Here is a 24,906-nt window from a genome sequence, read left to right on the forward strand (position 1 = left end):
TTAATAGAGGATGGTGCTGTGGGAGAGAAGGTAAAGCCTCCACCTGGTGGGGTCAGCATCCCATATTTTTCCAGTCTGGGCTGCCTTGCTTCTGATCCAGCTTCCTGCTAATGGCCTGGGAAAAACAGCAGCAGATGGCTCAAGTACTTGGGCCCCTGCATCCATGTGGGGGATTTGGATGAACTCCTGGCTCTGCGCTCTGGCCTGGCCCATCCCCTGCTGTGTGGCCACCTAGGGGTGCACCAGTGGATGACGGTCTCTCTCCTTCTCTCTCTGTATCTCTGCCTTTCAAAAAATAAAACCTGTAAGAAAAGTGTTATTAATAATTCCTCTGAACTAACTCAGAAAATGAATTCCCACTTAGTTTACCTAAGGGTTGAGAATCACCATTCCACAAAGTTGGATATTCAGCAGGTTTGCTTAGAAATTACATTGCATTGGGTCAATCATTTTTTATGAATCACCTTGCTCCTAAGGTTGAGCAATGATTAGAAAGAATAAAGGTTATTGTTGGCTTTTTTATCCATCCTTTAAATGTGAAACAATTCATGTGCAAAAGTAACATAGTTGAAGCTCCTGTTATATCTCCAACCAGCTGACATGTTTCCTGTTCCCAACTACTGTTTCTTCAGTCAGTGCTGCACCATGCCTGTCTCCACCCAGCTGCTCTGTGGGATGACTTATGTATAACTGAACACTCTCCTCGACCACCTCAAGGCTAAAACATTGGAGAAACAAAGTGATGTGTCCATGGGGGTAGGGAGCTTGCAAGGATCAACCCAATAGTTGATTCAAATGGAGAATGAATGACGCTGGGGAAGGCCCATGCTGCAGAGTCAATTCTGTGTTGACTTGAAGTTGTCAGGATTTACTATTTCAATTCTCCATGAAACCCAGTCATCACTAATCCCAGGGATTACAAACCAAACTGTCAGTGTGAGGGAATGTGGAAATGACCGAAATGTGGATGCTCTTGAGCCTCCCCTGGGGTTCTCTCCATGGCTGGAACACTCAGCAGTACACAGGGAACACGGCAGAGCAGCCAAAGACTCACATCCATACCTGAGTCTCTTGTTTTGGGGTGCAGAGATTAAAAACAATGAGACTTTTGAGGTCCAATTAGGAATATTTAGTGTCCAGCTGGTGACTGCCCTCTCAGAGCAAGTCTGGAGAAGACAGCAGAGAGTTGCAGGGGCAGAGAGTCTGTAAAGGCAAAACCTACTTTTTATCAGTCATTTAATTACATGTGCAGGATTCTGCAAGCAGGACTCAGACATACAGAAGCGAGAAGCACTTAGCCAATCAGCCAGTTTCTTTGTAACCTTATTGAAAAACATAAAGATTTAATTATTTGATTGTTCCCAGTCAGGGTCAAACATGGTGCCACTGACCTTGGTGCCACCTGTGTGATCTTGTGGTTGCATCCAGGACAAGACAGGAGAAACCATAGTCTGGTGGCCTTGGCCATTATCAAGCAAGCAGAGGTACAGAAGCCAGAAATGGGAGGAGGGCAAGATGGCAGAATAGGAAGGGAGCACATTGATACTCCGGGAAAAGACAGTTTAATAAAAGTGGAGATACTGCAGGTTCAAGGAAGAGTTAGGGAAGAAACAGCAGAGGAGACTTACGGAACTATTGGTTCATGGTGGACCTACATGGAGGGAGGAATCAAAATGAAGGAGGAATCAAAATGAAATGCAGGAACTAGTAGAGCAGGAAATTGTGATAGTGAAGAGAAAATGAAATGAAATGAAGAATTCAATACATCAAATGACAAACACATTAGAGAGCCTTAAAAACAGAGTCAGTGAAGCAGAAGAGAGAATATCAGACTTAGAAGATAAGCACAGGAAAGTTTACAGTCAAACCAAAGAAAAGAAGAGGAAATTAGAAATCTAAAAAATATTGTTGGGAATCTACAGGATAGTATTTAAAAAAAAATAATAACATTTGAGTTCTAGGAGTTCCTGAAGGCATGGAGAGAGAGAGAAAGGATTAGAAGGCCTTTATAGTGAGATGCTAGCAGAGAACTTCCAGGGTTTGGAGAAGGACAGAGAGATCTGGTCCTAGTACAGGAAGCTCATAGAACCCCTAGCAAACATGACCAAAAGAGATCCTCGCCATGACACGTTGCAATCAAACTCACCACAGAGAAACATGAAGAAAAGATCCTAAAATGTGCAAGAGAGAAACATCAGATTACTCTCAGAGGATCTCCAATCAGACTCACAGCTTACTTCTCAGCAGAAACCCTACAGGCTAGGAGGGAATGGCGAGACATAGCCGAAATACTAAGAGAGAAAAACTGCCAGCCCAGAATATTATATCCTGCAAAACTCTCATTTGTGAATGAAGGTGAAATAAAGACCTTTCATAGCAAACAGAAATTGAAAGAATTGGTCGCCACTCGTCCAGCCCTGCAAAAGATGCTTAAAGATGTGCTACACTCAGAAACACAGAGCCATGGTCATCAATATGAAAGAAGGTCAAGGAAGAAAACCTCACAGTAAAAGATCACACGAAGTTCAAAGCATATATTAGAAAATATCTTTGGGAAAATGGCAGGGCAAAGTTACTACTTATCAATAGTCACATGGAACATCAATGGCCTCAACTCTCCAGTTAGAAGACACAGATTGGCTGAATGGATTAAGGAACAAAACCCATCTATTTGCTGCTTACAAGAAACACATCTTTCCAACAAACATGCATGCAGACTGAAAGTGAAAGGCTGGAAAAAGATATTCCATGCCAACAGAAATGAAAAAAGAGCAGGCAGAGCCATATTAATATAGGACAACATAAACTTTAACACCAAAACTGTTAAGAAAGACAAAGAGGGGTGCTATATAATGATTAAGGGATCAATTCAACAGGAAGATAGAATGATTATAAATGTATATGCACCTAACTACAGGGCACCGGTTTATTTAAAAGATATGTTAAGGGACTTCAAGGGATACTAAGACTCCAATAGAATAGTACGGGGGACTTCAATACTCCACTCTCAGAAACAGACAGGTCAACCGGACAGAAGATCAACAAAGAAACAGTAGATTTAAACAACACTATAGCCCAAATGGATCTAACATATATCTACAGAACTTTTCATCCTACACTTAAAGAATTGACATTCTTCTCAGCAGTACCTGGAACCTACTCTAGGATTGACCACATACTAGGCCATAAAGCAAGTCTCAGCAAATTTAAAAGAATTAGAATCATACGATGCAGCTTCTCAGACCACAGTGGAATGAAGTTGGAAATTAGCAACTCAGGAATCCCTAGAGCATATGCAACCACATGGAGATTGAACAACATGCTCCTGAATGAACAATGGGTCATAGAAGAAATCAAAAGAGATATCAAAAGCTTTCTGGCAGTAAATGAGGATAATGGTACAACATATCAAAACTTATGGGATACAGCAAAAGCAGTGTTAAGAGGAAAGTTTATATCAATAGGTGCCTACATCAAGAAATTGGAAAGGCACCAAATAGATGAGCTTTCAATTCACCTCAAGGATCTAGAAAACCTACAGCAAACCAGACCCAAATCTAGTAGGAGAAGAGAAATAATTAAAATCAGAGAAGAAATCAACAGGATTGAATCCAAAAAAACCTTACAAAAAATCAGCCAAACGAGGAGCTGGTTTTTTGAAAACATAAACAAAATTGACACCCCATTGCCCCAACTAACTAAAAAAAGAAGAGAAAAGACCCAAATCAATAAAATCAGAGATGAAAAAGGAAATGTAACAACAGACACCACGGAAATAAAAAGAATCATCAGAAATTACTACAAGGACTTGTATGCCAGCAAACAGGAAAATCTATCAGAAATGGATAGATTCCTGGACACATGCAACCTACCAAAATTGAACCATGAAGACATAGAAAACCTAAATAGACCCATAACTGAAACAGAAATTGAAACTGCAATAAAGGCCCTCCCAACAAAGAAAATCCCAGGAGCGTATGGATTCACAGCTAAATTCTAACAGTCATTTAAAGAAGAACTAGCTCCAGTTCTTCTCAAACTATTCAGAACAATCAAGAGAGGGAATCCTCCCAAATTCTTTCTATGAAGCCAGCATCACCTTAATCCCTAAGCCAGGAAAAGATGCAGTATTGAAAGAAAATTACACCGGCTCCGCTAGGCTAATCCTCCACCTAGTGGCGCTGGCACATCGGGTTCTAGTCCCGGTCGGGGTGCCGGATTCTGTCCCGGTTACCCCTCTTCCAGGCCAGCTCTCTGCTGTGGCCAGGGAGTGCAGTGGAGGATGGCCCAAGTGCTTGGGCCCTGCACCCCATGGGAGACCAGGAAAAGCACCTGGCTCCTGGCTCCTGCTATCGGATCAGCGCGGTGCGCCAGCCGCAGCGCACCGGCCGCGGCAGCCATTGGAGGGTGAACCAACGGTAAAGGAAGACCTTTCTCTCTGTCTCTCTCTCTCTCACTGTCCACTCTGCCTGTCAAAAAAAAGAAAGAAAATTACAGACCAATCTCCCTGATGAACATAGACGCAAAAATCCTCAATATGGTTCAATGTTCACAAATCAATCAAGGTGATACACCACATTAACAGACTGCAGAAGAAAAACCACATGATTATCTCAATAGATGCAGGGAAAGCATTCGATTAAATGCAACACCCCTTCATGATGAAAACTCTAAGCAAACTGGCTATAAAAGGAACATTCCTCAATACAAGCAAGGCAATTTATGAAAAAACCCCGGCCAGCATCCTAGTGAATGGGGAAAAGTTGGAAGCATTTCCACTGACACCTGGTACCAGACAGGAATGCCCACTCTCACCACTGCTATTTAACATAGTTCTGGAAGTTTTAGTCAGAGCTATTAGGCAAGAAATAGAAATTAAAGGGATACAAATTGGGAAGGAAGAAGTCAAACTATTCCTCTTTGCAGATGATATGATTCTTTATTTAGGGGATCCAAAGAACTCTACTAAGAGACTATTGCAACTCATACAAGAGTTTGGCAAAGTAGCAGGGTATAAAATCAATGTGCAAAGATCCACAACCTTTGTATACACAGGCAATGCCATGGCTGAGAAAGAACTTCTAAAATCAATCCCATTCACAATAGCCACAAAAAAATCCAACACCTTGGACTTAACCAAGGATATTAAAGATCTCTACTATGAGAATTACAAAATCTTAAAGAAAGAAATAGAAGAGGATACCAAGAAATGGAAAAATCTTCCATGCCCATGGTTTAGAAGAATCAACATCAGCAAAAGGTCCATTCTCCAAAAGAAATTTATAGATTCAATGTGATACCAATCAAAATGCCAAAGGCATTCTTCTCAGATCTAGAAAAAATGATGCTTAAATTCATATGGAGACACAGCAAACCTTGAATAGCTAAAGCAATCGTGTACAACAGAAACAGAGCTGGAAGTATCACAATACCAGATTTCAGGACAAACTACAGGGCAGTGGTAATCAAAACAGCATGGTACTGGTACAGAAACAGATGGATAGACCAATGGAACAGAATTGAAACACCAGAAATCAACCCAAACATCTACAGCCAACTTATATTTGATCAGGGATCCAAAACCAATCCCTGGAATAAGGACAGTCTATTCAAAAAGTGGTGATGGGAAAACTGGATTTCCATGTGCAGAAGCATGAAGCAAGACCCCTACTGTACAGCTTACACAAAAATCCACTCAACATGGATTAAAGACCTAAATCTACGACCCAACACCATCAAGTTATTAGAGAACATTGGTGAAACCCTGCGAGATATAGGCACAGGCAAAGACCCAAGACTCTTGGAAAAAAACCTGGAGGCACAGGCAGTCAAAGCCAAAATTAACATGTGGGATTGCATCAAATTGAGAAGTTTCTGTACTGCAAAAGAAACAGTCAGGAGAGTGAAGAGACAACCGACAGAATGGGAAAAATATTTGCAAACTATGCAACAGATAAAGGGTTAATAACCAGAATCTACAAAGAGATCAAGAAGCTCCACAACAACAAAACAAACAACCCACTCAAGAGATGGGCCAAAGACCTCAATAGACATTTTTCAAAGGAGGAAATCCAAATGGCCAACAGGCACATGAAAAAATGTTCAGGATCACTAGCAATCAGGGAAATGCAAATCAAAACAACAATGAGGTTTCACCTCACCCCGGCTAGAATGGCTCACATACAGAAATCTAGCAACAACAGATGCTGGAGAGGATGTCCGGAAAAAGGGACACTAACCCACTGTTGGTGGGAGTGCAAACTGGTTAAGCCACTATGGAAGTCAGTCTGCAGATTCCTCAGAAACCTGAATATAACCTTAGCATTCAACCCAGCCATCCCACTCCTTGAAGTTTGCCCAAGGGAAATTAAATTGGCAAACAAAAACGCGGTCTGCACCTCAATGTTTATTGCTGCTCGATTCACAATAGCTAAGACCTGGAATCAACCCAAATGCCTATCAACAGTAGACTGGATAAAGAAATTATGGGACATGTACTCTATAGAATACTATACAGCAGTCAAAAACAATGAAATCCGGATATTTGCAACAAAATGGAGGAATCTGGAACACATCAGGCTGAGTGAAATAAGCAAGACCCAGAGGGACAAATATCATTTGTTCTCCCTGATCGGTGACAACTAACTGAGCACCAAAAAGGAAACCTGTTGAAATGAAATGGGCACTTCGAGAAAGAGTGACATGAGCAGCCCTTGTCCTGACTGTTGATGTACAACTTAATACTTTATCCTTTTTAGTACTTTTTTGGTTCTACTTAATACTATTAATTGAACTCTGTAATCAACACACAATTATTCTTAGGTGTTTAAAGTTAACTGAATCTATAAATTGCTTTTAGGAGAATGGACATTTTGATGATGTTGATTCTTCCAATCCATGAGCATGGAAGATTTTTCCATTTTTTGGTATCCTCTTCTATTTCTTTCTTTAAGATTTTGTAATTCTCATCGTAGAGATCTTTAACGTCCTTGGTTAAGTTTATTCCAAGGTATTGGATTGTTTTTGTAGCTATTGTGAATGGGATTGATCTTAGCAGTTCTTTCTCAGCTGTGGCATTGCTTGTGTATACAAAGGCTGTTGATTTTTGTGCATTGATTTTATATCCTGCCACTTTGCCAAACTCCTCTATGAGTTCTAATAGTCTCTTAGTAGAGTTCTTTGGATCCTCTAAGTACAGAATCATATCGTCTGCAAAGGGGGATAGTTTGACTTCTTCCTTCTCAATTTGTATTCCTTTAATTTCTTTTCCTTGTCTGATGGCTCTGGCTAAAACTTCCAGAACTATGTTAAATAGCAGTGGTGAGAGTGGGCATCCCTGTCTGGTGCCAGATCTCAGTGGAAATGCTTCCAACTTTTCCCCATTCAGTAGGATGCGGGCCATGAGTTTTTCATAAATTGATTATATTGAGGAATGTTCCTTCTATACCCAATTTGCTTAGAGATTTCATCATGAAGGGGTGTTGAATTTGATCAAATGCTTTCTCTGCATCTATTGAGATAATCATATGTTTTTCTTCTGCAGTCTGTTAATGTGGTGAATCACATTGATTGAATTGCCAGTGTTGAAACATCCCTGCATACCAGGGTAAATCCCACTTGGTGTAGTTAGATGAGCTTTCTGATGTGTTGTTGGATTCTATTGGCAAGAATTTTATTGAGGATTTTTGCATCTATGTTCATCAGGGATAATGGTCTATAATTTTCTTTCAGTGCTGCATCTTTCTCTGGCTTAGGAATTACGGTGATGCTGGCTTCATAGAAAGAATTTGGGAGGATTCCCTCTTTTTCGATTGTTCTGAATAGTTTGAGAAGAATTGGAGTTAGTTCTTCTTTAAATGTCTGGTAGAATTGAGCAGTGAATCCATCGGGTCCTGGGCTTTTCTTTGTTGGGAGGGCCTTTATTACTTTATTACTGTTTCTGTTTCAGTTATGGGTCTATTTAGGTTTTCTATGTCTTCATGGTTCAATTTTGGTAGGTTGCATGTGTCCAGGAATCTATCCATTTCTGATAGGTTTCCCTGTTTGCTGGCATACAAGTCCTTGTAGTAATTTCTGTAATTTCTGATGATTCTTTTTATTTCTGTGGTGTCTGTTGTTACATTTCCTTTTTCATCTCTGATTTTATTGATTTGGGTCTTTTCTCTTCTTTTTTTAGTTAGTTGGGGCAATGGGGTGTCAATTTTGTTTATGTTTTCAAAAAACCAGCTCCTCGTTTGGCTGATTTTTTGTAATGTTTTTTTGGATTCAATCCTGTCACTCCCCCTCTTCGTGGAGGAACAACACTAGACCCTGCGCTGTTCTTTTGTCTGCTCGGCCCTCCCTGGGTTTGCTGCTAGTTCTTCCCGGGTTGGCTACCGACCCTTCCACCTCCATGGAAGGGCGGTTCCCCCTGCCACTTTCCCCACTTCCGCCGGGGAGCAGCACACAGCCGGCCGGCTCTCTCAGGGGCTGCTCAGGTGTTCCCTTTAGATGTTCCCCTTAGATGTTCCTGGTGCATGCCATCTCTCTCCTCCTTTATAGTCCTCTTCCACCAATCCCAACTCTGCTACCCACATGCCGAGTACGCTGCTCTCCTCCAATCAGGAGCAAGATCAGCTCCTGCAGCTCAGTCAATCAAATTGGTGAGAGGCAGCTGTGTAGAAGATGTTTACTCCCTTCTCAGCGCCATATTTTGGGAGAGCAAATGCATAGAATAAGTCTTAATTCGAGTAACTTAGTCTAGTCCAAGTTGCTCCCCACACAATCCTGTTAATTTCTTGTCTGATTTTAATTATTTCTCTTCTCCTACTAGATTTGGGTCTGGTTTGCTGTAGGTTTTCTAGCTCCTTGAGATGCGCTGAAAGCTCATTTATTTGGTACCTTTCCAATTTCTTGATATAGGCACCTATTGCTATAAACTTGCCTCTCAATACTGCTTTTGCCATATCCCATAAGTTTTGATATGTAGTGTTGTTATCCTCATTTACTTCCAGAAAGTTTTTGATTTCTCTTTTGATTTCTTGAATGACCCAGTGTTCATTCAGGAGCATGTTGTTCAGTCTCCATGTGTTTGCATACTTTCTAGGGATTCCTGAGTTGCTAATCACTAGCTTCATTCCACTGTGGTCCGAGAAGCTGCATGGTATGATTCTAATTCTTTTAAATTTGCTGAGACTTGCTTTATGGCCTAGTATGTGATCAATCCTAGAGAAGGTTCCATGCACTGCTGAGAAGAATGTAAAGTCTTTAGATGCAGGATTGAAAGTTCTGTAGATATCTGTTAGATCCATTTGGGCAATAGTGTCAATTAAATCTGCTGTTTCCTCATTGATCTTCTGTCTGGATGATCTGTCTGTTTCTGAGAGTGGAATATTGAAGTCCCCCAGTACTATTGTATTGGAATCTAAGTCTCCCTTGAAGTCCCTTACCATATCTTTTAAATAAACCGGTGCCCTGTAATTAGGTGCATATACATTGATAATAGTTACATCTTCCTGTTGAATTGAACCCTTAATCATTATATAGTGCCCCTCTTTGTCTCTCTTAACAGTTTTTGTATTAAAGTTTATTTTGTCTGATATTAATATGGCTACACCTGCTTTTTTTTTGGTTTCTGTTGGCATGGAATATCTTTTTCCTACCTTTCACTTTCAATCTACTTGCATCTTTGTTAGAGAGATGTGTTTCTTGTAGGCAACAAATAGTTGGGTTTTGTTCCTTAAGCCAATCAGCCAATCGGTGTCTTTTAACTGAAGAGTTAAGTCCATTAACGTTTAATGTGACTATTGATACATAGTGACTTTGCCCTGCCATTTTCCCGGAAATATTTTCTAGTATATGCTTTGAGCTTCCCAAGCTCTTTTACTGGTAGGTGTTCTTCCTTTACCTTCTTTCATATTGATGGCCATGTTTCTGTGTTTCTGAGTGTAGCACATCTTTAAGCATCTTTTGCAGGGCCGGATGAGTGGCCACAAAGTCTTTTAATTTCTGTTTGCCATGAAAGGTCTTTATTTCACCTTCATTCACAAATGAGAGCTTAGCAGGATATAATATTCTGGGCTGGCAATTTTTCTCTCAGCACCTGTGCTATGTCTCGCCATTCCCTCCTAGCCTGTAGTGTTTCTGATGAGAAGTCTGCTGTGAGTCTGATTGGAGATCCTCTGAGAGTAATCTGACGTTTCTCTCTTGCACATTTTAGGATCTTTTCTTTATGTTTCACTGTGGTGAGTTTAATTACAACGTGTCGTGGTGAGGATCTTTTTGGTCATGTTTACTGGGGGTTCTATGAGCTTCCTGTACTAGAATGTCTCTGTTGTTGCTTGGCATAGTTAATTCTTCTTCCCTCACTGTGAGTTTTTTTTTTTAATACTATGTCTGTGTTAAGTGGACTGCCTGCTGTTGGAGGAGCCTTGGAGGCTTGAGATGGGTGTGGCCTGAGAGCTCTGCTTGGTTCTTCCAGGTTACAGGTGTGCAAAGGTGACACCCTCAGGTTACGCATGGAAATCTCTCTCTTTTTATTTATTTATTTATTTTATTTTATTTTTTATTCAGGAGGTAAGTAATACCGCACGGCTGAGCAGAATTGATGGTATTTAGTTTCCGATCTCTGGCTTCTACCCAAAGAGTCTGTGCCAGCTCAGTTTCTCCTGCATACTCGCACTGGGTTGCCTAGGTTACTGAATTGTAGCCTTAGCTCTCCCCTTTTATTATGTATATCCTGAGTGGGGCCTGCTCTTTGTCTCTTGCTCGCCTTTGCAAGGTTGGCGGAGAGAGAAACTAGTCTGTACCAGTACCCCCCCACCCTTTTTTCTTTTTCCTTCTCTCCTGTAGTCAGTCTGGTGAACTTTCCCGCTTCAAAGCCTGCTTCCCTCTAGATTCTGTCCGCCATTTCCCCGCCAATGTCTCCGGTTACTCAGCTCACCTCTCCTTCCAGCACCGAGGTGTGGACTCGGAGCCCTGGCCACCCTCCTCTCCCCGCTGGTGTCTGTGCCACATCCACTCCCCTTCCCGCACTGGCACGCAGACCCTGTGGCTCCCGCGGCTCGGCTTCTGCGTGGTGGGCAACCTTGCTCTCCCAGTAGGTCCTCTGAGTCATACTACTAGATCCAGAAGAGTTTCCTCTGCAATTTTTTCCTGATCCTTTTTCTGAGGCTACCATAACTCCACTTTTATTAAACTAAATTTTCCCGGACTATTGGTGCACACCCTCACTATTCCGCCATCTTGGCTCCGCCCCTCAGCATTGGCCATTGCAGCCATCAGGGCAGTGAACCAGCAGATGGAAGACCTTTCTCTTTGTCCCTCTCAAATAAATAAATAAAAAGAAAAATCTTTTTTAAAAAGCCCATGGGTATTTCTTTCCATGCCAGCCTCTCCTCTTGGGGCTTACAGCTGTCTCCAGGGGACCATTTTGCCTGCATTCCTGCCTTTCCCTGCACCTCTGGACCAGATTATCTAAGCCCTAGGGATGTGGACCCTCATAGCTGCTGCTGTCCTACCGCCCAGGCAGTGTCTGATGAGGGACACGGCCATGGATGCAGGACCCACTTGCCAACCTGCTTCCTGCCTTTCCCTGGCCTCCAAACCTGATTCCTTAGTCTCTTCATTGGAGACCCTCCCATCTGTCTGATCCTTTCCTCTGCCCTCCAACCTGTGGCACACCTCTTACTCAGGAGAACCCCTCGTCTTGTGGCCTCCTGCTGGCTGAACATTGACATTAGATGGCAGTGTTCAATACAAAAGCCTCCTTGTCTCTTGTGCTCATGTGTCTGCTCTGCAGATCCTGTGTCAGAAAGCACTGACCTGTGTGACAGCTACCAGGGAAGGTCTAATCCTATTGGAAAGTTTCTGTCATGTGGGCCAGGGGGCTGTGGAGCCCAACACACTGGTGTCCACAAGGACTGACACCTGAGCAGGAAACCTGTGGCTGAACTGAAGGGATGGGAGCCCAGGATTCTCTCCTGGCTGAAAAGAGTGGCTACTTCATCTTAACCAATTACAGGATGGGGGCCTCTCAGCTGCCATGCCCTGCCTGTGGTCCTTGTGGGACAGAACAGAGTCTTTCCTCCTGGCCCCACTCTCTGGCCCACCCACTAGAGATGTCTTGCAGGAAGGTTGCAAAGCCCTCACCTGTCTGCACTGCTGGCTGCTTCCTTGAAAGAATGCTGTGGCTCAAATGTCCTCCCAAAATACCTGTGCTGGAAACTTAGCCCCCAGTGCAATGGCATTGGAAGGAGGGGCCTTTTATAAAAAAAAAAGACTTATTTCTCTGAAAGACAGATTACAGATAGAGAGGGCTAGAAACAGAGAGAGAGATTTTCCATCTACTGGTTCATTCACCAAATGATTTCAATGATCATGGTTGGGCCAAGCCAAAGCCTTGAGTTAGGAATTCCAGCTGGGTCTCCCACACATTGGAAATGGGGCAAGCATTTGGGCCAAATTCTGCTGCTTGCCAGGTGCAATAAACATCAGTCTTGCCTAGTACCACCAAAGCCTCACTGTACTCAATCATTTGAGCATGCTTTACTCCACAGTGCCCCCTGCCAGACAGCAGGGACCTAGTAGGTTCAGCCTGTAACATGTCCTTGGCTGGCGGGCTCCCTGTCTTCCCCCACCACTGGGGCAACTCCAGTGTTCTCATTATGCATTTAAAAGATTTTTAAAGTTATTTATTTTGTGGTGACAGCATCATGGCACTATGGTTTAGGCTGTCAACAATGACGCTGGCATCTCATGCTGGAGTAATGATTTGAGTCCTGGCTCCTCCACTGCATATCTGCCTTCTTCCTAATGTGCCTGCAAAGGCCAAAGGCACCCCAAGTACTTGGGTCCCTGTTCCGCATGTGGGAAATCATGATGGAGTTCCACACATGGCTGCTGTGGCATTCTAGGAAGTGAACCACTGGATGGAAGATCTCTCTGTGTCTCCCTCTCTGTCACTCTGCCTTTCAATAATGAACACATCTTCTAAGTCTTTAAATTTTTGGAGAGGCTGAGACACAGATGGTACTCCCATTTTTTGGTTTATTCCCAAAATTCTTGCAACCAAATGGGATAAACCAGGTAGGAACTGAAGCTGGGAGCTGGAAATGCAACCAAGGATTCCCATGTGGCTGTGGCTGGCAGGAATTGACTTACTCAGGCCATCACTGATGCCTTCTAGAGTCTGCATTAGCAGGAAGCTGGAATCAGGAGCTAAAGACAGGAGGAACTGAACCTAGGTCCAATGATGTGGTTTTTTTTTGTAAATATTTACTGTATTTATTTGAAAGACAGAGACACAGAGAGAGATAGAGACAGAGAGAGAGGTCTTCCATCCACTGGTTCACTCCCCAGATGGCTGCAATGACCGGAACTGTGCCGATCCAAAGCCAGGGGCCAGGAGCTTCTTCTGGGTCTCCTATGTGGGTGCAGGGGCCCAAGAACTTGGGACATCTTCTACTGCTATCCCAGGCCATAGCAGAGAACTGGATCGAAAGAGGAGCAGCCTGGACTAGAATCAGTACCCATATGGGATGCCGGCGCATCAGGCCAGGGCTTTAACCTGCTGTGCCACAGCACCAGCTCCGATGTGTGGGTCTCTTAATGAGCATCTTAATCACTAGGCTAAATGTGCTTCTAGTGATTCTTACTATATTTTGAGCATCAGCTTTGCCAATAACAAAGTGCACTGGAAACACAGCAAATTTGTTGCCACACAAATTAACAAGATGATTTTATTGTATAATATTCTATCAATGCAGGCAGAAACTAAAAATCATAGGTCCATGTGGCTCTGACAGAGCAATATGAGAGAAATAGAAGTTCATGTGGAGGCCAGTCCTGTGGCTTAGTGTATAAGGCTGTTGCCTGCAATGCTGGCATCCATATGGTGGTCAGTTCATTGCTCAGCTGCTCTACTTCCAATCCAGCTTTCTGCTGTTGACCTGCAAAAATTAGAGGAACAGGACCCAAATCTTTGGCCCTGCCACCCACATGGGAGAACTGAATGATGCTCCTGGTGCCTGGCTTCAGCCTGCCCATCACAGCCATCTCTGGAATGAACCAGCTAATGGAAGAACTCTCTGTCTCTCTCCCTCTCTCTCCCCCACCCTGCAACTCTTTCAAATAAATCAATAAACTTACTACAAAAAAAGAAGAAGTTAGTGTCGGTCGTAGGAGAGTGCAAGGGATGGTCAGGTAGTTAGGTGCCTGACACCCATGTGGGAGATCTGGATTAAGCTCCATGCTACTAACTGGACACAGCTGTCATTCCTGAGCAGCTCCTTTGTGTCGAGGCTTTGCCAGCAACACCGCCTTCAGTTCCTCCTCCCTCCCACCTCACTGACAGGAGGGTGCAGTTACAAGTTCAGCTGACAGCTAAGAGTTTGGATTCCAGACCCCCACCATGAGATAGGTACTTGGTGGCTCTGGGCCTCAGTGTCCCACATGTCAACTGGGGCTACTAGCAGTCCCTGCAATACAAACAGCTGCTGCCTGAGCTCTGCTGCTCCCATTGCTATTCCCATCCCATAAGGAGAGGTCCTAAGATCCTGGCTCACGGCTTTGGATCGGCCCAGCTCTCACCAGTGTGACCATTTGGGAAGGGAATCAATAGATGGAGCATCTCCAGTAGATGGAGTATCTCAGGATCACTCCCCACCACCACCATCCCTTAATATTACTGTGCCTCTCAGATAAATAAATACAATCTTTAAAAATGAAAGCATACATAATTCAATGGGAAAAACATCAATGTCTCAAAAGAAATGCAGGTTGAACAGAAGCACACAGGTTACCAAAAGGAAATACAAATGGCCTCATGTGCCTAACAAGATAGCCCCTCACTCCCAACAGGAGAATCCACATAAATCCCACAGAGGAAAGGGTGCCCACATGTGGGAAAGAAATGCTGAACTCTATACCTGTGGTCAGACCAAGGGTAGATGGGCCTTGAGCAGGCTGCTGGGGAGCATGCAACCAGGTGCAGCCCTGGGATGACCCAGCAGCTTCACAGCCACCTTTCCTCATAAAGCAATCACCATTCCAGCCCTTGGTTCCATCTGCAGGTGTGCAGAATGGAGCACACACACTCAACTGAGGAGCGGCAGGGTCACTTCTTAACAAACCCACTGAAGTTGACAGCTGAAAACCTGCTAAGGTCTCTCTCTCTCTCTCTCTCTCTCTCTCTCTCTCTCTCACACACACACACACACACACACACACACACACACACAAACATAGGAGGATTATTCAGCCATAAAAAGAATGAAATTCTACCATTTGCAGGAAAAATGGCTGGAACTGGAGGACATGCTATTGAGTGAAATAATCCAAACACAGAAAGACAAATGGCGCATGTCCTCTCTTATAGGGTGGCAGCCAATATTTAAAGAGAAAAATGCCTGAATATATAGTTTTACTGGAAATAGAGTGTTTTGTCTCATTTTGTGTTAAATATTTATCCAAGAAAATTGATAGGAATTATATTCTGCTAGAGTTTTAATGATTTGGGGACTACTTTAAAATTTACTTTATGTGAGTCAACATGAACATCTTTTCTGTTGGTTATTCTGTGTAGCCCGTGCCTCCTTTCCTACTGAACTATGGTCTTCTCACTTTTTATTTCTGGAACTCTTTATTTAGGGGCACCAATAAGCCTTTGGCTATAATGTAAATTATATGTTATCTCAAAAAATAAATACAAGTTTTCTTAAAAGAACTAGCACATTCTCTGTAGACCAAATCCAAACACTTCAAGATGTGTTGTTGAGAAAAAAATCTGGTAGAAAATCCTCAGCTCAGAGGTTGATTTCAACCCCACAACTTCTGAGGAGATTCCAGGGGGCCGGGACCATGGTAGAGTAGTTTATTTTTTTTAATTTTAGAGAGTTAGACAATGAGAGAGAGAGAGAGAGAGAGAGAGGTCTTCCTTCCACTGGTCCACCCCCCAAATGGCTGCTACGGCCAGAGCTGCACCGATCCAAAGTCAGGAGCCAGGTGCTTCCCCCTGGTCTCCTATGCATATGCAGGGGCCCAAGCACTTGGGCCATCCTCCACTGCCTTCCTGGGTCACAGCAGAGAGCTGGATTGGAAGAGGAGCAACCGGGACTAGAACCCAGCACCCATATGGGATGCCGGCGCCGCAAGCAGAGGTTGACCATGTGAACCATGGCACCAGCCCCAGCACAGGTTAATCTGCCTGTGGCACCGGCATCCCATCTGGGCACTGGTTCTAGTCCTGGCTGCTCCTCAGAAGCAGTGGTTACTGGCTTCTGTCCTAAAACAAAACTATTTCCGGTGCCGTGGCACACTAGGCTAATCCTCCACCTGTGGCACCGGCACCCCGGGTTCTAGTCCCAGTTGGGGCGCTGGATTCTGTCCCCATTGCTCCTCTTCCAGTCCAGCTCTCAGCTGTGGCCCAGGAGTGCAGCGGAGGATGGCCCAAGTGCTTGGACCCTGCATCCGCATGAGAGACCAGGAGGAAGCACCTGGTTCCTAGCTTTACATCGGCGCAGCATGCCAGTCGCAGCACGCCAGCCGTAGTGGCCACTTCGGGGGTGAACCAATGGAAAAAGGAAGACCTTTCTCTCTCTCTCTCTCCCTCTCTCTCTCTCTCTCTCTCTAACTGCCTGTCAAAAAACAACAACAACTATCTACAGCCCATCTCCGCCCTCAAGGCAACCATTCCCCTTTCATTCCTATATCAGTAATTATCAAAGCTGTCAACTTAGTTTTTTATTTATTGACATACTAACTATCCATATTTATGGGGTACAATCTAATATTTTGATGAATGAAGACATTTACACAGCCCTGGCCCCATGAAGAGCCAGTATCACAGCAGGCTGCTTGCAATTCCATTTTCTTGGTGAAGCCACATAAGTTTTAACATCTATTTACCCCAAAACAGCCTAAATTGAATTTCATATTCTCCTTATTGCAACAGTCCTAGAATTCACTGTGGTGGCCCGCGCCACGGCTCAACAGGTTAACCCTCCGCCTTGCAGCACTGGCACACTGGGTTCTGGTCCCGGTTAGGGTGCCGAATTCTGTCCCGGTTGCCCCTCTTCTAGGCCAGCCCTCTACTATGGCCCTGGAGTGCAATGGAGGATGGCCCAAGTCCTTGGGCCCTGCACCCATATGGGAGACCAGGAGAAGCACCATGCTCCTGGCTTTGGATCAGAGCGATGCGCCGGCCGCAGCGCGCTGGCCGCGGTGGCCATTGGAGGGTGAACCAACGGCAAAAGGAAGACCTTTCTCTCTGTCTCTCTCTCTCACTGTTCACTCTGCCTGTCAAAAAAAAAAAGAATTCACTGTGGTTAACTGCCTTGCCCAAGCTGAGGACCTGCAGCTGGGAAGTCAGAGTCAGGATTCTAAGCGAGGTCAGCATGATTCCACAGCTTCTATTTCTAACTACGCTGCAAGAATGCCTGGTAGCTGCATATTTGAGGTGGTTCCAATTAATTGTAAATTATTCTGTATTTGAAAAATCGGAACATTTGGGTTTAAAAATGGTTACCATTGGCATTAAGCAGTTACATTGATCTCTTCTTTTAAAAATATTTTTCTATTTGAAAGTCGGAGTTAGGGAGAAATAGAGATAGAGATAAATAGATCAATCTGCCATCTGTTAGTTCACTTCCCAGATGGCTGCAATGGCTGGGGCTGAGCCAGGATGAAGCCAGGGAGCTGGAGATAAATCTAGATCTTCCAGGTGGGCAGCAGGAGTCCAAATATTTTGGCCATTTTTGGCTGCTTTCTCCAGGCCATTAGCAGAGTGCTAAAGCAGAGGTGGAGCAGCCAGGACACAAACCAGTGCCTGCAGAGATGCCAGCATCACAGGCCATAGCTTTACTGGCTATGCAATAGCACTGACCCCACACATCTATCATGTCTACACACTAGTATACACCCATTCCTCAAAGCTGTATTATTTATGTGCTCCAGATCTGCAACCCATTGCCTCCACAACAGATTGAAACACAGTCGATGTTAGCCCTTACTTATTCCTGGTGGCCTTGAACTGACAGGCATCCCTTTCCTGAAAGGCTTCTACTCTAAAGACTGAGACTTTCAATCCACAAACACATCCCATCCCCTTGTAATGACACTGTCACCTCCCCAAAAGCTGCCCGTGGTACTCACATTAACGTCTTTGCATTCTGAGGACAGCCCTGATTCTCAGCTCTAATGTGGAAACTGACCCATTCCTAATTAAGTCAATCAAATGCCAGCCTGCTGGTGGGGTTTCTGCTGGCTCACTCGTGTCCAACAATGTCTCTCCCTGTAACCATTTACCAAATGATGCTTCACACAAAATTATCAGCTTCCATCATAACCATTTTAGGACTACAGAAATACAATTCCATCAACTAATATACAATCCTAAAACCAGATTTTCCTCGCCTTCAAATTCTCTAATCATCTAGTTTTTCCCAACAATCATGCATTGCCAATCACATTTCTTTTTTTTTTTTTTTGACAGGCAGAGTGGACAGTGAGAGAGAGAGACAGAGAGAGAAAGGTCTTCCTTTACCATTGGTTCTGCGGCTGGTGCGCTGCGGCCAGCACACTGCACTGATTGGAAGCCAGGAGCCAGGTGCCTCTCCTGGTCTCTCATGCGGGTGCAGGGCCCAAGCACTTGGGCCATCCTCCACTGCACTCCCGGGCCACAGCAGAGAGCTGGACTGGAAGAGGAGCAACCGGGACAGACTGGGACTGGAACCCGGGGTGCCGACGCCACGGGTGGAGGATTAGCCTAGTGAGCCACGGCGCCGGCCTGCCAATCACATTTCTTGCAAGCCAAATTCAATCATCGCTAATATTGTACAGAATCTGACGGGAAAAAATGAGCCCCAAAATATTTCCCCTCCCAAATAACAGCCTGAACTACAATGTCAAATAGAGAGTCTTAGTTACACTGCATTTCTTCATTCCCTCATTTCACGTTGATTAACCACATCACCAGCCATCTAATCCCCCAGAAAATGTCAGTCACAAGAAACGCAGCAACAATGACCAGCACCCACAGCCCTCCATAACGACATAATCGCCCACAAAACAGACTCTTCCCCAAGACCTCAAAAAATCAATCTTCTGAATTTTTAAAATTAAAAGAAATTTCTACCCCATCATAGTTCACCATTCATATAATTTATTCCATAAACAATCCTAAAATCTATGACTCCCAAATGCCCACACTCGGCCCCAAGTTCCAGGAGACTCTCCCGTAGCGTTACAGTGAGATAACCCAAGAGAACCAAGATACCCCTCAGTCACAAACACTGTTCACCCTGAAAACGACCCCAAACTGAACCGACAGCACAACCAACGCTCCACGGACAACATCCCAGACCCCACAAGCAGAAGCTGGTGGGAAAGCGACAACACAGCCCACAAACACGTACTCCATAAAATATAAAATCAATCCATCAAGGAAACCAACGCGCAGCTCGGGTCCCAGTTCTCAGACGGCAGCTCCCCCGGCCGCTGACAGGAGAAACCCTCATTCCAGTTTGCCCCCAGGAGCTTCATGGCCGCGAGCAGCGCCTGCCACAGGGCGCCCAGCGGCGCGGCGACGCCCACAGCCCGCGTCCGTCCTCCCGGCACGCACGCCCCGCGCCCTCCACGCCTCTCCGCGGCTCCCACCTCCCTGAGGAGAGCGCCCGGGCCCGGCCAGGCCCCACGGACGCGCCACAGACGCTGACGCGGCGCTCAGCAGGCCCGCGACGCCGGGGAGCGCGGGGCAGCCGTCCACGGGAGCGTTCTCCTCACGCACCCGCAGACCCGCGCTCTCTCCAGTCGGCCCTCTCCGCGGCAGCTCCACGTGCCTGGCTTCAAGCCTGGCCTCCGTATGTGCTGCAGTCCACAGCGCACGCCAACGGACGACAACAAATCTAACGAAACATTAAAAAAAAATGGCCGACGCCAACTGCATAGCATACTCATAGCCTCTGTATTCAAATATGGGTGCCGGAGGGACTCTTTTCTATTGGATAAGACGGGAAGAGCAGCAACCAATCAGTAATTCTGTGCTTGCGCATGCGTAGCCACTGTCCTCCGTCTGGGCCGGTCTGCCACCTCTGGAGACCCCGCCCTGAGCTGTGGAGGACAGCGCTTTGCGCCTGCGCAGTGATGCGGCACTGGCGGGAGCGAGGCAGGAAGGCCTGGCTGCCTGAAGAGGGCGCCCCTGCGAGCCGGCGCCCGCCAGCTCCACACTCTGCAGTCCCGCATCTCACGGCTGCCCCAGAAGCCGGGCGCTGACAGCTGCAGGGCCTGCACCCCGGGACGAACAGCGCAGCCCTCGCCGCTCCTGGAGGCCCTGCCCGAGAGCGCCCCGAGCGGCCACTGCTGGCATCGCCTCCCTGAACCAGACTCGTTCTGTCCTACCCTCCAAGGGCAGCTCCCCTCAGGGGACCCCCATCAGTCCCCACCGCGCTCCCCGACTGCAGGCGGCCGCAGCCAGCACGGAGGAGCGCGGCCGCCGCAACCCCGCGACCGGGCTGAGCCCGGGGCGCGCGGGCCCTGGAGGCGGCGCGCTCCGCCCGCGCACGAACGCCCGACGCGGGGCCTGCAGGAGCCGGCCCGTGGCCCCTGGGGTCCGTGGGGTGACGGCCGCCGACCCGGACGGGGTCCCCTGCGAGTGGAAGCGGAGGCACCACGTGACCGCACGGAAGGAGCGGGGTCAGCGGCCACGTCGGTTAAAAACCTGACCCCAGAGGATTCTCGCTCTGGATGGAGCTTGGGAAGCAGCAGGACGCTGGAGAACCCCGAGATCTGCAGCCGGATAGGTCTGGATTCGAATCTGGACTCCCCCGCTCACTAGGTGCGGGCTCCTAGGAACCTGCCTTCACCTTTCCCGGCCTCATTTCCCCACCACTGCTGCAGGCCCACTTCTCACATCTCATCTCTGCATTTACAGGTTTCTTAGACTCAGCTGAAAGGCCGGATCGTGCGCCGTGTGCCCGGTTTCCTGTCCTTTTGTGTCCACTCTATCACGACAGCAGCAGTGACTCATTTTTACGTTAGCGTCGTTTCTCCTGCTGGATGGTGAACTGCACAACGCAGGGCCTTTCTGTCTCGTTCCTGCCTCTGTCTCCAGGGTGCAGCACAGTGACCGGGAAGCTGTACGTGTTCCATGAATATGTGAAGAAGGAATGAATGGGTGCCAGAGCACGGGGAACGGGTGTGCGCAGAGGGACACACGGCGCAAGCTGGAGATGCCGGGCCATAGGGGGCAGCCGCAGGATGGCATCTGGCCTCTGGGGATGAGGGACATCCTTCGGGGAGAGAGGATGATGCGCCTCACAGAAACTGCTTCCCTCCCCGCCCACCTCAAGGCCAGGGCTCTTCCTGGGGGGACGGGATGCTCTTGCAGCAGGTGGCCCAGGGGTCCCTGCCGGTGGGCTGTGGGAAGGGGCAGGAAGCCTTCCTGAAACAACAGAGCTCTTTGCAGTCCCCCGGTATTATCTTCCTGCCTGTGCCTCTGCCAAGCCCCCTTCCCGCTGTGGAACAGCCGGAACAGCAGAGACCTCATCTGTGTGTGTTCCTCTGATGCAAAGCCCCAGGGAATGGATGCAAGGACTACGTGTGGATAAAGGCACTGGGAGGACTCCTGGGCCCAAATGTGTCCTTAGCTGAAGTGTTGATGTTATTTTGGGGAGAGTAGCATGCAGGCTATGGAAAGCCCTCTTCCCACTCCCGCCCTCCATCCATCCAGCTGCCCCTCTGGGTGTTCCGAGTTCCTGAAGAATCCTTCTGGGAAGTGGGTGTGCCAACAACCAAGTCCCTGCTCTTCCTGCAGCAGGTGAGTTCCACATACACTGTGTCTTGTTCACTGGATGCCACGCCTTGGCTCTCTTTCCATACAAGCTCATGAGAGAGTGGGTGTTTTCCTTTTTGCTGTTGTAGCTCTTGGTTACACAGTATCCCTCGGAGTCAGTGTCCTGGGGAAAGGCCCCTAGTGTCTCAGGAGCCAGGCTCCAGTCCCCCATGCCCAGCTGTGTGCGTGCAGGTGGTGAGGAGTATGGAGGCAGCACACAGAGTTAGAGACTGAGTTAGGACACAGTTAGAGAACCTGACACCTTGCTGCCCACTGAGGAGCCAGGAGCTAGGTGTGGCTACTGAGCCCTGGAAACACCCGAATGGAGATGTTCTCTTCAAGGAAAACATGCATGGATGATGAGGATTTAGTTCAGAAATGTAAAATATCTTATTTTTATAATGACTACAAGTTGAAACGATCACATTCTTGCATTGTAGAGCAACGGGAGAAACCACTGCTTGGGGCACTGGCATCCCATCCTAGTTCGAGTCCTGGATGCTCCACTTTTGATCCAGCTGCCTGCTAGTGCTTCAGGGAAGGCAATGGTGTGATGTCCCAATTGCTTGGGTCACTGCCAGCCACCCCCCTGGAAGACCAGGATGGAGTTCTGAGTTCCTGGCTTCAGCCTATCCCAGACTAGTCTGTTGCAGCCATTTGGGGAATAAACCGGCACATCAGAGATCTCTCCCTCTCTCTCTTTCAAATGAATCTTTTTTATACAATGTGACTACTAGGCATGTTTTAATCCTATGTGTGGCATGTGTTTGAGGCCATTTTATTTCTATTTGTGCTTCCCCCAGAGACAGAGCTCAGGTGGGAGGAGCTAAGCCATGCTGGAAAGAAGCAGAGAAAGGAGGAGACACAGCAGTAGCCGAATGAGACTCCCTGGGCTGGGGTCAGTGCAGTGGGTCCTCACCTGTCTCCCAGGATACTCACTTCTCAGTCTCATTTCCTCATTTCTTTCCTTCGTGTGTGCAAGACGATGAAGGAGGTTCGAGAATGTCTTCGTGCAAGTCTGGGGCTGCTCTCTGTCTTCCAGCTGTGCTATTTCTTCTTCTTTTTCTTTTTTTTATTTCTTTTTTTTAACTTTTATTTAATGAATATAAATTTCCAAAGTACGACTTATGGATTACAATGGCTTCCCCCCCATACCGTCCCTCCCACCCACAACCCTCCCCTTTCCCACTCCCTCTCCCCTTCCATTCACATGAGGATTATTTTCGATTATCTTAATATACAGAAGATCAGCTTAGTATACATTAAGTAAGGATTTCAACAGTTTGCTCCCACACAGAAACATAAAGTGAAAAATAATAGATGGTTTTTTAAATGATGATGAAATCAGATCAGACTTATTGTCATGTTTAATCCCAGTGAGAGTCAAGTTGGGAATTGATAAGTTCTTTTTTTTTTTTTACAGAAGATCAGTTTAGTATATATTAAGTAAAGCTTTCAACAGTTTGCACCCCCATAGAAACACAAAGTGAAATATACTGTTTGAGTACTCGTTATAGCATTAAGCCTCAATGTACAGCACATTAAGGACAGAGATCCTACATGAGGAGTAAGTGCACAGTGACTCCTGTTGTTGACTTTACCAATTGACACTCCTGTTTATGGCATCAGTAATCTCCCTATGCACCAGTCATGAGTTTCCAAGGCTATGGAAGCCCCTTGAGTTCTCCGAATCTTATCTTGTTTAGACAAGGTCATAGTCAAAGTGGAGGTTCTCTCTTCCCTTCAGAGAAAGGTACCTCCTTCTTTGAAGACCTGTTCTTTCCACTGGGATCTCACTCACAGAGATCTTTTTGCCAGAGTGTCTTGGCTTTCCATGCCTGAAATACTCTCATGGGCTTTTCAGCCAGATCCGAATGCCTTTAGGGCTGATTCTGAGGCCAGAGTGCTATTTAGGACATCTGCCATTCTATGAGTCTGCTGAGTATCTCACTTCCCATGTTGGATCACTCTCCCCTTTACTTATTCTATCGGTTAGTGTTAGCAGGTACTAGACTTGTTTATGTGCTCCCTTTGACTCTTAGTCCTTTCATTATTATCAATTGTGAACTGAAATTGATCACTTGGACTGGTGAGATGGCATTGGTACATGCCACCTTGATGGGATTGAATTGGAGTCCCCTGGTATGTTTCTACCTCTACCATTTGGGGCAAGTCAGCTTGAGCATGTCCCAAATTGTACACCTCTTCCCTCTCTTATTCCCACTCTATGTTTAACAGGGATCACATTTCAGTTAATTTTCAACACTTAAGAATAACTGTGTGATAATTACAGAATTAAACCAGTCATATTAAGTAGAACAGACAAAAAAAACTACTAAGAGGGATAATGTATTAAGTTGTTCATTAACAGTCAGGGCTATGCTGATCAAGTCACCATTTCTCATAGTGTCCATTTCACTTCAGGAGGTTTCTTTTTTGGTGTTCAGTCAGTTGTCACCGATCAGGGAGAACATATGGTATTTGTCCCTTTGGGACTGGCTTACTTCACTCAGCATGATGTGTTCCAGATTCCTCCATTTTGTTGCAAATGACTGGATTTCGTTGTTTCTTACTGCGGTATAGTATTCTAAAGAGTACATATCCCATAATTTCTTTATCCAGTCTACCGTTGATGGGCATTTAGGTTGGTTCCAGGTCTTGGCTATTGTGAATTGTGCTGCAATAAACATTAGGGTGCAGACCGCGTTTTTGTTTGCCAATTTAAACTCCTTTGGGTAAATTCCAAGGAGTGGGATGGCTGGGTCGAACGGTAGGGTTATATTCAGGTTTCTGAGGAATCTCCAGACTGACTTCCATAGTGGCTTGACCAGTTTGCCTTCCCACCAACAGTGGGTTAGTGTCCCTTTTTCCCCACATCCTCGCCAGCATCTGTTGTTGCTAGATTTCTGTATGTGAGCCATTCTAGCCGGGGTGAGGTGAAACCTCATTGTGGTTTTGATTTGCATTTCTCTGATTGCTAGTGATCCTGAACATTTTTTCATGTGCCTGTTGGCCATTTGGATTTCCTCTTTTGAAAAATGTCTATTGAGGTCCTTGGCCCATCTCTTAAGTGGGTTGTTTGTTTTGTTGTTGTGGAGTTT

At 46.0% G+C, this 24,906-nt stretch overlaps 1 long non-coding RNA gene across 5 annotated transcripts in view; it reads right to left on the reverse strand.

The window, feature by feature from the left end:
* Positions 1-20,360, reverse strand: part of LOC149119885 (uncharacterized) — an 87,017-nt gene extending 66,657 nt beyond the window's left edge. Inside the window, exon 1 of one of the 5 annotated variants that reach the window (XR_016227032.1) lies at positions 19,763-20,360. This is a non-coding gene — a long non-coding RNA (uncharacterized LOC149119885). Of the gene's footprint in view, positions 1-19,632 lie in introns of all 5 variants that reach the window. The other 4 variants (XR_016227029.1, XR_016227030.1, XR_016227033.1 and 1 more) reach the window with 4 other exon arrangements.
* Between the last annotated feature and the right edge of the window lie 4,546 nt (positions 20,361-24,906).

Source organism: Oryctolagus cuniculus, chromosome 21, assembly GCF_051225735.1.
Source record: "Oryctolagus cuniculus isolate XC-2025 breed Fujian yellow rabbit chromosome 21, ASM5122573v1, whole genome shotgun sequence".
NCBI lineage: Eukaryota > Metazoa > Chordata > Mammalia > Lagomorpha > Leporidae > Oryctolagus > Oryctolagus cuniculus.